The sequence below is a fragment of the Hyperolius riggenbachi genome, chromosome 1 (assembly GCF_040937935.1).
Source record: "Hyperolius riggenbachi isolate aHypRig1 chromosome 1, aHypRig1.pri, whole genome shotgun sequence".
Taxonomy (NCBI): domain Eukaryota; kingdom Metazoa; phylum Chordata; class Amphibia; order Anura; family Hyperoliidae; genus Hyperolius; species Hyperolius riggenbachi.
The window spans coordinates 362,395,767-362,408,516 of NC_090646.1; the positions used below are offsets into that span (position 1 = coordinate 362,395,767).

Consider the following 12,750-nt stretch of genomic DNA (forward strand, 5'->3'; position numbering starts at 1 on the left):
CAGATGCACGCGCGCGAGTCAGAGCGGCCTTTACAGGCTGAAGGCAGATCTGAGGTGATGTCATCAGCTGACATCACCTAGGGAGTAGTTTTGAGAGTTGCCTGTTGTGTATTTAAGGCCAGAGCTTCAGTTGCTCACTGGCCTTGATACTAATCAGTTTGCTGGTTCTTGGCCTAGCAAGCAGTATTTGAGCTCCATTATTATATTGTGTAGACGCACAATATATATGTACTCTAGTCAGTCAGTATTGTTCTTGTAATTGTACTTTGAAATTTATGCGTAATTCTAGTAATATTATTGTAGTAACATCTATTGTATATTTATCTGTGTACCAACCTTTTGCCTGCCTTTTGACCTTGCTCTAGTCTGATCCTTCTGTAACGTTTCTATCTGATACACGTGTTCGACTCGGCCTGTCCCTGACTTCGTTATTGCCTGATCCTTACAATACGACTGACATCTGACTTATGTGTATGACTCTGTTTTGATTATTGACTACAATTCTGTTTAGCGACTCTGTACCTTGATATCTCTGACTTGTGCATGAATACGGCCCAATCCTGACTACGCTTTACGTACTATTGTTGTGTATATACCTGTACGTTACCTTATCACGTACCAGCGTGATAATAGGCTCATGCACTTTATAGCAAGCAGAACTCAAGCTTGGTTTAAAGAGAACCCGAGGTGGGTTTGAAGAACATTATCTGCATACAGAGGCTGGATCTGCCTTTACAGCCCAGCCTCTGTTGCTATCCCAAACCCCCCTAAGGTCCCCCTGCACTCTGCAATCCCTTATAAATCACAGCCACGCTGCTGACAAACAGCTTGTCAGAGCTGGCTGTGTTTATCTCTATAGTGTCAGTCTGCTGCTTTCCCCGCCTCCTGCAGAACTCCAGTCCCCGCCTGCATCCCTTCCCTCCCTGCTGATTGGAGGGAAGGGACGGGGGCAGGGACCGGAGCTATGCAGGAGGCGGGGGAGCAGCTGAGACTGACACTACAGATGTAAACACAGCCTCACAGCACGGCTGTGATTTGTGAGGTATTGCAGAGTGCAGGGGGACCTTAGTGGGGTTTGGGATAGCAACAGAGGCTGGGCTGTATAGGCAGATTCAGCCTCTGTATGCAGATAACATTCTTTAAACACACCTCGGGTTCTCTTTAACAAACATGTCTTGCAGAATGTGGGCAGCTATTTTATGTTCAAAAAGGTAGTTCCTCACTGATACTGGCACAAGTAACATCCATTTTTACCATTTTTAATTAAACTATTTTAAAGATACCATTCAAGCTCATTTTATGCACTTTTATGTAATTCATACCACTTTTATGTATCAATGCAACGGTAAGATAGCATAGCAATAAATATAACTAATGTATCAAAGCATAAAATTATCATTTATATGTAGAATTTTGAAGATTAATTAAGAGGACCAAATAAAAATGGAACATTGCTTCCCTGGAGACATGTATTGAGTCAGGTCTGGTCCCTGTTGGTTTAAAGATTTTTCTTTTCATTTTTAACATTTGCTTTTAAATTAATAGAAAAATCATAACACATTTCTTTCTTCATCAGACCTTTCATCGACCTATATTATTATTGTTGCTTTTATTTATATTAGTATATAGACTGAAAAGAAGAAAAAAAATATGTGTTCTGATTTAGAATGTTTGAAAACTAAATTAGATTTAACACTTGACATTCCAAAGAAAATTCAAGAGCATCTTAACCTCCCTGCCAGTCGAATTCTCGGCGGCAAGGAGGCAGCGCAGCACTTGTTTTTTTTGTTTTGTTTTTTTTTTCAAATCATGTAGCGAGCCCAGGGATCGCTACATGATAGCCACTGAGCGGCGGCATCCCCCCACCCACTCCGATCGCCTCCGGCGATCAGAGTAAGCAGGAAATCGCATTCAGAACGGGATTTCCTGCAGGGCTTCCCCGGTCGCCATGGCGACGGGGCAGGATGACGTCACCGACGTCATGGAAGTCGGGACATCATAGGGAATCCCGATCCACCCCTCAGCGCTGCCTGGCACGGATTGGCCAGGCTGCGCAGGGGCCTGGGGTGGGGGGGCGGCGCGGTGGGTAGCGGCGAATCGGTGGGTATTGGCGGCGATCGCGTACTACACGCAGCTAGCAAAGTGCTAGCTGCGTGTAGGGAAAAAAATTATGCGAATCGGCCCAGCGGGGCCTGAGAAATCCTCCTGCGCAGGTTACCCCGAGCTAAGCTCGGGATAACCGGCAAGGAGGTTAAGGTTCGTTCCAACAATGAAACGTACAGGAAAAGTGAAATCCATATTACTGTAGTTTTTATAGATTTTCAAAGTGCAATGGTGTGGTTTTATTTTTTCTTCCAATTTTTGTGCATTGTAATGCAATTGTATTTTCATGCATGTTTACACAGCGCAAACAACAACAGTTTTATGGTTATTTGTTTATTATACCCCTTTACCAAGCCTTTTTAATCTTTTATTTAATTGAGTCCTGAACAGTAAAAGCCCTAATTTTTCTTGACATTGGGGTGCACTCTGTGAGAAGATGGGATAAAAAAATGCATATTCGAGTAGAGATGGCATATTGGTAGGCAGTAGAGAACGAGCCAGCGCAGAAGAAGAGTAATGTCAGTGGGGTTTAAGCTGATAAGAAGTGGAAGAATGTTAGGATGGACTTTGTCTGTATTAACAAGGCTGGAGAAACCAAAATAAAAATTATCAGTAGATGGGGTCGGTGGAATGGAGGCAGTATGTGCCGGTGTGGAGGAAGTTTAGTGCATTGATATATAGCAATCATGTTAGTTATGTCTAATTGCTTAAAAAGGCACCTAAATAGATTTCTTTAATTAAGATTGCTGCAACCATGTGACCACTTCTGTGTCATTATCTGTGCAAATCTTAGATTGGCTCTCATTGTTGACTCTGATAGCTCCTCTCCGTTTTCTGTCTTTGCTACCTTCCTCCATTGGTCCTTTAAGGTGAATTGAGTGGCAGGTTTGTCATGGTCTCCACGAGAGTCCTGATCGATAGCAGTGGTAAGGGGAAGCTCAGCCACACGTCCCCTTCCAGAAGTCCGGTGGTCTTGAGAAGGAAGTCATCAGAATCTTTTATTTCGCCAAATACAACAGAAGTTGTACCTGAAAAGGTTTGTGGCACATAGTGATAGTACAGTTCAAATCAACTAATAAAACACTTACACTTCAGGTACAGAACACAAAGTACACAAAGGGGTCGATTCATAAAGCATTACCGCATTTGGTAATGTAGAAAACAGCTGACTTTACTGAGTACTTAGTAAAATGTCTATTCATAAACCCTTTTTCCACATGAAAAGCTAAAATTACCAAGCAGTGCAGTAAATTACCGACTTCTGCGGTAATTACCTCAATACATGTCAGTAAATGTCAATTCATAAAGCAGACAATGGGCTGTAAGGGCATGAAGCATTACATTCTGCTTTGAAGTGGCAAAAACAATGTGGAGAGTAGACTGTGGGAGTGTGACTCAATAGCAGAAGTAGAGGCAGCTGTGACTGACAGGAGCAGGAAGCCAATGGAAATGACCCCTGTTCTCCTGCAAGTCTGAATGAGGGAATCTGATAGGACCCGCAGCATTCGCCGGCGGGACAAGCTTTTAAACCCCCCCAGGCAGCAGCAGAGCGAGACGGAACAAAAAAGTCATCCCCTGAATACCTTGTGTTATGATCATGTCTGCAGCGTTTACTGCTGGCTGCAGTGGTATTGTAACCAGAGCAGTTCGGATGTCATTACATGCATTTTCTTGCATAGTTTGGTTTGCACTTAAACTAGTTGCTGATTCCATCTGCAGTCACTCTGAAATTAATGACAGTTTAACAAACATTGTCTGCTGCAGTGGAGGGGCAGTCCCTTTCCTGCAGGCTGCATATCATTGTCTGCCTTTTCCTGCTATCAGCCTGTGATTAATTACCATTCACTTGTGTGGGAATCTGCAGGTCTGCTCCCATTGGATGACCTCAGTATAAAGAACTGCTTCCTGCAATGTCTCATGGGCTACCATAGTCTCAGATCCTGTCTGTTACTCTGCCCGTGCCCCACCTCGTTCCTAATCTGTGTGGACTGCGCTGACTCCTGCGAAGGGGTCAGCGAGTCCTCCTAGTTCTGCTCTTGTTTCTAGAAGTTGTTACTTTGCTTGTCTTGTGTCATATATTGGTTCATCGCCAATATATACGCATACTTGCACGTTTATTATTTTCCTTGTATTCGTGTTACGTTGATACATCAGTGTCGCTGATATATACGTACACGAACTGTTTATATCCTGTGTTCCGTTAGTTAGCGTTCCAGCACGCTGAGCTAGTTATCCTGTTCCTGGTCCTGTTTGTGGATTGCGTTCATCTCTGCGAAGAGATAGCGAATCCTTCTGAGTCCTGTTCCCTGTATTACTCCAGTCTTAGTCAGAGTTCCTGCTTATGTCATATATCGGTTCATTGCCGATATATACATATGTTAGTCAGACGTTACGAATAGTTTCATTGATAGCTGTAATTGTAATACGCTAGGAAATCATACTTATTGTATATTTATCTGTGTTACGTTCATCTATCTTGATCCAGCTATTTTCTGACTATCCTGTCCTGTCTTTGTGAGGCACGCCATCGCCGCAACGCATTGGCTGCCTCATTCCAGTCTGTCTGGTTTTGGACGCTTGCTGTCGCTAAGTAGCCGCTAGCTAGCAAGCGTTCATTCTGTCTACTTGTCCTGATCTCCTCAGTCCTGGTTTATGCGCTCAGCGCTACTTTGCGCTGAGACGTTATTACGAAAGTGTTGTTTGTGGCTGTTCGGATCTGCGCCGGCTCTGTGCACCACAATCTCCTATTGGAGTCAGTCCTCTCCTCCACTAAACTGGGAATATCCTGATCCCTTGTGCTGGTGTGTGTACCTCCTTCACGTCAGCTTATGTGTTGTATGCTGACTGTGGAGATTACACCTCCAAGCTTAACACCTTCTTAGAAGCTAGTGGGGAAAATCAGCCAAGCAGAACATGTGTAAAGTTTCTTGGAAGTTATTCTAACCTGTGGCAATTAAATAGAATGGTAATAAAGACTAATAGACAGATTCAGAGCGAGCAGAGGCAGTATAACAAAACATGCACATTTAAAGCAGTATTGTCACCATAAAAATCAAATTTCAACAGCAACTGGTCTGAGTGTATTAAGTGATAAAGATGCTAATCCTGCATTCAAAACTTTTTCTGCTGTTATGGTTTGGAGTTATTACATACTATAGGAGCACTTGCCCTAGTGCCAAACAGTGCCAAAAAGTTGAATGCTGGGAGTTCTTTTGAATGCTAGGAGTTCTTTTGAATGCTGGGAGTTCTTTTTATCCATAATATATTCCTCCTCTTCCATTTATTTCCCTGCCTAGCTGATCACTTGTGTTTACAAGCAAGGCTGAGGTGACTCAGTGATTGGATGTGTACAGTAAATAAAAAAAATGACTCTGGGAGAAGGGCAGCTAATGAATACACAATGAGCAAGAAAAAGGGGGGGGAACAAGAGTCAGGGAGGATATGATGTCAGCATTAGCTTGGCAAGATGGCCACTGCCTAGAAAAAGATTTTCTGCTTTTCCTTTGTAAAATTCACAGGAATCATTACGTGGATAGCACAATACATCTGTTATGCAAGTAGAGGTAGTATTTATCTACTTATACATGTGGTTTTCATTTCTAGGTTAGCATGGGTGTCGCTTGTTCTTTAAAGGGATGTTGGGATGCCTTGCAATGACCTCACTGAGCTACCGCAGAGGTTTTTGTCAAAGGGCTTCGGTAATTTACCGCACTTCTATCGCACCTGTGAACATTTTTATGAATTACCACACAAAAGTCTAAAATACTGAATGCGGTATTTTCCCGACAAGATTTTTCTTTCACACAGCCTTTTATAAATTGACCCCAAAGTATCTTTAAGCACAACATGTGTAAGTATAGCTGAGAAGGACCAGAGGGATGGCCTGAGAGCTATGTTGAGCGAAGCAGCCACTATACCAGCGGTGCTCGACAGCTGTTCAGCCTCTGAAGGTCCATGAGAAAAAGAAAGAAGAGAGAGAGAGAGAGAGGTAGAGAGAGAGACAGAAAATATATAGCCCTGGTGTAGTCCAATGCAGGAGGCGGCCTAGCGAGTGTCCCACATCATACAGCAACGCATCCATGTGGCAGAATGAAGCATTTGCTGGAAGTGACCCCGAAGGCTGGTGGGTACAGTTCGTGCCTGTGAGAGAGGGAGTTCAGCGTCCCCTATGGCTGATGGGGCTATGTAGCAAAGGGTCCTGATGGCTGGTGAGGGCTCAGAAAAAAGATCCATGATCCTTCAAGGAGAGGAGCAGTCCACCTAGCAGTGGTGGGGTGAGCAAACCGCATGTAGCAGTGGATGGGCAAGCAGTAGTGGCCTGGCTGGGGGAGTAGCAGCACTAACCTGCCATTGCCCAACCATGGAGAAGCCCCCATGTAAAGAGGGGGCCTAGATCAGTGGTGGATGAGCCACTGTGGCCTCCTCCCTATGATGTCCCTGTCTTCTTGGCGATGGCTCCAATCTGCTGGAAGTGACAGGGAGGAAAGCTGTGGCTGTCAGCAGTTGTTCATTACCACTGTAGTCAAGCAAAGGCATTTTTTTACACACTTACACTGAACTTGCATGGTGATAAATATTAGCCTAATGAAAAAATTAAGCTGGACAGGGGCTTTAATGGGTAATTATTGTAAACTATTGAAACACAGAAATGCAATTAAACTGTGTTATATAAAGATTCCAGCAAATCAAACACAAATCTTTTTTTCTTAATGTGATTATATTATATATAAAAATTAAGAATGGCACTGCAATACCTAAAGTATTGTGTAATGTGGATTTCAAAGCTAGATGTAGAGAGCAGGTGAAGAGCACTCACCATGGAAGAAGTTGTCCTTTTTAAGATGCATCTGAAAGAAACTAGCTCAAGGGAATGAGAATTATTTTTTTAGGCTATATACTTTTTCCAATTTTTTTGTTGTTGAAAGGTTGGCTTATGGGATCCTTCTTTCTTCAGAAGAGAAGATAGGTCTGATTTAATCCAAATAATAATCCAAGACCAAGCCTTGTGGTGCTATAACAGAGAATTGGTTAAGAGAGGATATATTGTGGGTATGTGTAATGCTGATGCTGAAATTACTTGTAGTGACCTAAGAGCAAAGACAAGAGAGTTAAAGTGTTTAAATTTGGTAATTGGCTTTCAGTAGGGCAATATATTAAATATATTGCTAAAGAACGCGTGCAGACACGGGCAGGCGTACTACACCGGGATATTGTGACTCGGAAGTAATACAGGGCCCGCTGTTTGCATCGAGCAGCGAGCGGGCTGCTCGCCTACATCTCTAAAAATGATTCATACCCATGACAAATTTTGACTTAAAGTTACTTTTATACAGCCAGCAAGTAATTGTTTTCCGGGAAATGACATAGGTGTCTCCCAAAAGATAATAAGATGATGTACAAGAGGCATTATTGTGGAAAAAAAGTCTCAGCTTTTATTTACATTTGAGCAAAAAGTGTCCAGTCCAAAATTATTCATACCCTTCTCATTAATCAATAGGAAAGCCTATATTGGCTATGACAGCAATCAAACACTTTCTATAATTGCAGACCAGCTTTTTGCATTTCTCTACAGGTATTTTTGCCCATTCATCTTTAGCAATAAGCTCCAAATCTTTCAGTTGGAAGGTCTTCTTGCCATCACCCCGATCTTTAGTTCCCTCTACAGATTTTCAATTGGATTCAAGTCAGGACTCTGGCTGGGCTACTCCAAAATGTTAATGTTGTTGTCTGCTAAATTTCTTCACAACTTTTGCTGTGTGTTTTGGGTCATTGTCCTGCTGAAATGTCCACTGGTGTCCAAGGCCAAGTTTCTCTGCAGACTGCTGGTTGAATAAAAGTAACTTTAAGTCAGAATTTGCCAGGGGAATAATTATAGGCAGCACTGTGTATATATATATATATATATATATATATATATATATATATATATATATATATCTTCCTTAGAAATGCCTAACTGTTTTTCCCCGGATGCAAAAATTCTTCTCAAAGCAGACTGGAGGATCCCAAAATAACTACTCATAATTTCCAAAGGAGAAATCCAAAATTATACAATGGATACAAGCTATTGGGGTCCATGTAGACTTTCATAGAATAATATGTAGAAAGTGCTCTAAAGGATAGTAGAGGAGACAAATTCTGCATTTGTTCGGCACATTTTTCAGATAATGAATTGTTCTTAAAGAGTAACTGTCGCCAAAATCTTAACATTTAAAACACATACAAATAAGAAGTACATTTCATCCATAGTAAAATGAGCCATACATTACTTTTCTCCTTTGTTGCTGTCACTTACGGTAGGTAGTAGAATTCTGACAGAACCGACAGGTTTTGGGTTAGTCCATCTCTTCATAGGGGATTCTCAGCATGGCCTTTATTCTTTATAAAGACATTCCCTGAAAAAGATTCATACAATGATGCTGGCCGGCCTCCCTCCTCACCTTACATTTCTTTGGAAGTTGGACGGAGCAACTGCCATTCACTGGGCTTTTAAAGTGCTTTTAAAAACAAAGAAAACCCTAAGAACCCCCCATGAGAAAAATGGCTAGTCCAAAATCTGTTGGTAATGTCAGATTTCTACTACTTACTGTAAGTGACAGCACAGCAACATAGAAGAAAAGTAATTTATTACTCATTTCACTGTGGAAGAAAGGTACTTCTTGCATATATTTACACGTATTTTAAATTTTAAGATTTTCACGACTGAGGTCCTTTAACCACTTGAGGACCGTAGGCTTACACCCCCCCCCCCCCCCCATACTGACCTGGCGAGTTTTTACAATTTAGTCCATTGCAGCTTTAAGGTCTCACTTCAGGGCCGTACAATTCAGCACACAAGTGATTCCCCCCCCCCTTTTCTGCCCACCAGCAGAGATTTCTGTTGGTGGGCTGTGATTGCTGCTGGGATGTTTGTTTATTTTTTTATATATATATTTATTCATTTTTTTTTATAAAAATAGCTATTTTTTTTCTTATTTTTATTTCCCTCCCACCGCCAACCAATCACAGCGATCGACTGTCAAAGGCATCAGCCTATGACAGCTGATTGCTCCTGTGCCTCCCAGTGGGACAGCCGTGTGACACAGTGCAGCACTGCCATAGATCGCAGCGATGTACATTGGAAATAGACGGCGTTTTCAAAGTCTAACAGTCTCCATGTGGCGATTGCTGCTGGGAGACTAATGACTGTCATTCAAGCGGAGATACGCACGAATTGGCGCGTGCGAGCTCCTGCAAAACACGCCCCCAGGACTGGCGTGGAGCGGGCTTTAAGTAGCTAAAGAAAATGCTGTTCCTCACTTATTTGAGCTCCCTAGTGTACATAACTACATATGACTATTGTAATAGTAGTTATAATAAGAGACAAAAAATAAATAACATAGCTTCTCGTAACATTCATACCTTAGAAGCCAGCACACAAACATGTCCTAAAGATGTTTTTTCAATTTCAAAATGATCCCAAGTTATTGGTCAAAAATGTCTTCAGAAAGAACACTCTTATTCAAAAGTTTATGAGCAAGCATTGACCCAAATAATATTAGAGTTGTGGAATCTACATTGCAACAAAACACAACAAAAACCCATTACCAACCAATACTTCTACCTCAGCAGAAGGTCTTCACAAGTCAGGGCATCCAAGACTCGCTAACTTACAATCCACCTGGAGAAACAATAGTACATTCAGACGAGTCCTACAAATCTGACATCTCTATGGATTGCAGGGTAGAACGAATGAAAGATTTATCAAATATGGATGTTCTTCTGGAAGAGGCCACAGAAAAGAAGTACGGTACATTATCTTTGACTCCTGCCTGGATAACCTGTTAGGGCTACTTCACACTGGATGACTTTTCAGCGATTTGCTGATCACTGGCGATCAGCAAAATGCTGCTGCTAATGCAAGTCAATGGTAATGTTCACAACTGTAGCGATCGCCAGTGATTAGTGATTTGCTGATGGTGCATGTAGCATTTTTGGAGTGATTTTGGAACAATTGCATTTCAATGTTATAGAATCACAAAATGCAATCACTCCTAAATCGCTTTCCTGTACAGTGAAAAAACAGCTTTTTGCTGATCGCCAGAGATCAGCAAAACGCTATCAAAGCGCCCAGTGGGAACTAGCCCTAAACGAAAACTAAGTGTCTGAAAGATAATTGTGTAGAAATAATCTCTTTTTTTGCACACAAAAAAAATGAGGGTATTGTATTGATTGTGCATAGCATCTGTGAAGATGGCAAGAAAGAAACGTTTTGGTAAAGCCAACCCGAGTTAGTAAAATAGCAGCAGATCTAGGGATGATCAAAGAGATGCAAATTATTCCCAGTTGATGCAAATGTATGCACATTTTTATGCAAATCTTTGCAGTTTGAACATTGACCAATACATTTAAACCCAGGTTTAAATTGATTGATCCTTTTCCAAGCTGCATATATTTGCATACGAATTTGCATAATTTCAGAAGCATTTGCATCTCATTGATCATCCCTAGTTGCAATAAGTTTTCAGATTTGGCAGAATATATGAATCTACAAATTTCTGGTGAAAAACTTTCTACAAATACCAACATAAATTTATTTTCCCAACTATTGAAAAACATTGGTAAGAAGAAAAAAATGAAATAAAAACCACACTTTCAGAAGTTCATGTGTAAGTTTATGTGTAAGGGATTAGATCGTGAGCCTCTCTGAGGGACAGTTAGTGACAAGACAATATACTCTGTACAGCACTGCGTAATATGTCGGCCCTATATAAATACTTAAATAAATATGGGGACGGCATGTGCGACAGTCCTGGATTCTCAGCAAAATATTGCTGTTATTCTATTATGGAAGGACAGAGTACAATAATTCTAGATTTTGAAGTGATGCAGGTAACAGAAACAAAATCTTCTGTAAATATGGAAAAACTAGCCTTTGAAAGGTGCATGGACAGACTGCGATTAGACTATGATGTAAATATTGTTGGAACAGACAAACATCCAGGAATAAGTAAATTGATGAAAACGAAATACAAGGATACTATACATCAGCACTATGCCAAATCATTGAAAAAAATCTCTACTACAAGTAGCAAAAATGCGTAATTGTTCAGAAATGTTTCCATGGATAGGTCCAATTATTGACCATTTCTATTGGTGTAGTTGTGCCTGCAGAGGCAATCCAAATTTTTTTCAAGACTAATGGTTTTCTTTATTACCGTATTTTTCATTCCATAAGAAGCACTTTTTCTCCCCCAAAAGTATGTGTGTGTGTGTGTGGGGGGGGGGGGGGGGGGGGGGGGGAGTCAGTGCGTCTTATGGTCTGAATGCTACATTTTTGGACCAGCGCCAAGTGATCACCTATCTCTATGACCGCAGAGGTCACCCTCGCTAGGTCTGCGGTAAATCAATCACCTGATACAGTGTGATCTCAGCGTGATGATGTTACCTGCCACCATCTGCACTTCTCCCATCAACTGAAAGGTCGGCCACAAGTCACAGCACCAGGAAGGACTCGACCTGGTCGGGAGGAGGAGTGCGTTGGAAGCCGCCAATGGCTGGAGAATGAAGAGAGCCTCGGCGGCTTCCTAAACTATGGCTTCTTAGTTTAGGTGGGGGTTACTGTAGCTGGGGGGCAGCAGAGGTAATTTTAGCTGGGCAGTGTAGCTTACATAGAGACAGTTTGGGGGAAAAGCTCCAAAAGATGCCCCTGACCAAAGATGCACCAGGCTTAGTATATTTTTATTTTTTCCATGGTTTTTGTCCTCTAAACCTAGGTTTTATGGCCTGGAGCGTCTTATGGTCTGAAAAATACGGTACATCTCATCACCAATGAACACCACTGGATTGAAGGGGACATACGGTAAAATTGTAACCACGGTAAAATACCACTACATAATCGTCAACCGTGGATAGAAAAAGACTCCTCTACATTTGAAGTGTTATCAGATATTGTACAGAGCCCTAAACTAAGAAAAGAAATACAATCACTATTTTGTCAGACGGGAAAACTGCAAAATTACCACAGTACTGTTTTAAAGTACAGATCCAAAAGACTTCATTTTTGAATAGACTCGATGGAGTTTAGGACCAAACAGGCTATTCTATCCTATCTAATAAAATCCCTGTGTCGCTGTGTCCAACTGTCCCTGTGTCCATGTTTTTCGCTACTGCGCTTGTGCGCAGCACGGACAGCTGTTGGGACAGGAGGACAGGGCCAGGGAGCTGAGTGGACTGAGTGGACGGGTGCGCGCGCATGTGCACTGACTGGCGGTGGCGGCGTGAAAAGACCTAGAGCTCGTTTTTAAACGGGCTTAGGTCAACTAGTTACATAATAAAAATGTTGAAAGAGAGCATGCCAAGGTAAAAAAACAATATAAATAGCCAAGAACTAGATACAGACAGATACAGATTAGAATACCCACAAAGACAAAACAAGTGGATTACTCGTCTGCAAAAACAGCCCACTCAAAATACCTGTTTAGCAAATTTACATTATGCACTAAAAATTGCCAATGGGGAATTGCAAGTGCAATGGAATATAAACAAATCTGATTACCCAGCAAACATTGCAAGAGAAGAAAAACCCAACAAGGATGTTTTAGTACAACAACATCTTTTAAGATTTCCTCAAGTCTAAGCTGTTCTTTTCTAATTTTTGAAATGGTG

At 41.6% G+C, this 12,750-nt stretch overlaps 1 long non-coding RNA gene across 1 annotated transcript; it reads right to left on the minus strand.

Annotated features, from left to right (window-relative positions):
* Positions 1 to 2,082: 2,082 nt before the first annotated feature.
* Positions 2,083 to 9,765, minus strand: LOC137551034 (uncharacterized). The gene is made up of 3 exons (XR_011026983.1): positions 9,707 to 9,765; positions 6,920 to 7,190; positions 2,083 to 3,131 (listed from the first exon to the last, which is right to left on the minus strand). It is a non-coding gene; the product is annotated as an uncharacterized lncRNA (long non-coding RNA).
* Positions 9,766 to 12,750: the final 2,985 nt, after the last annotated feature.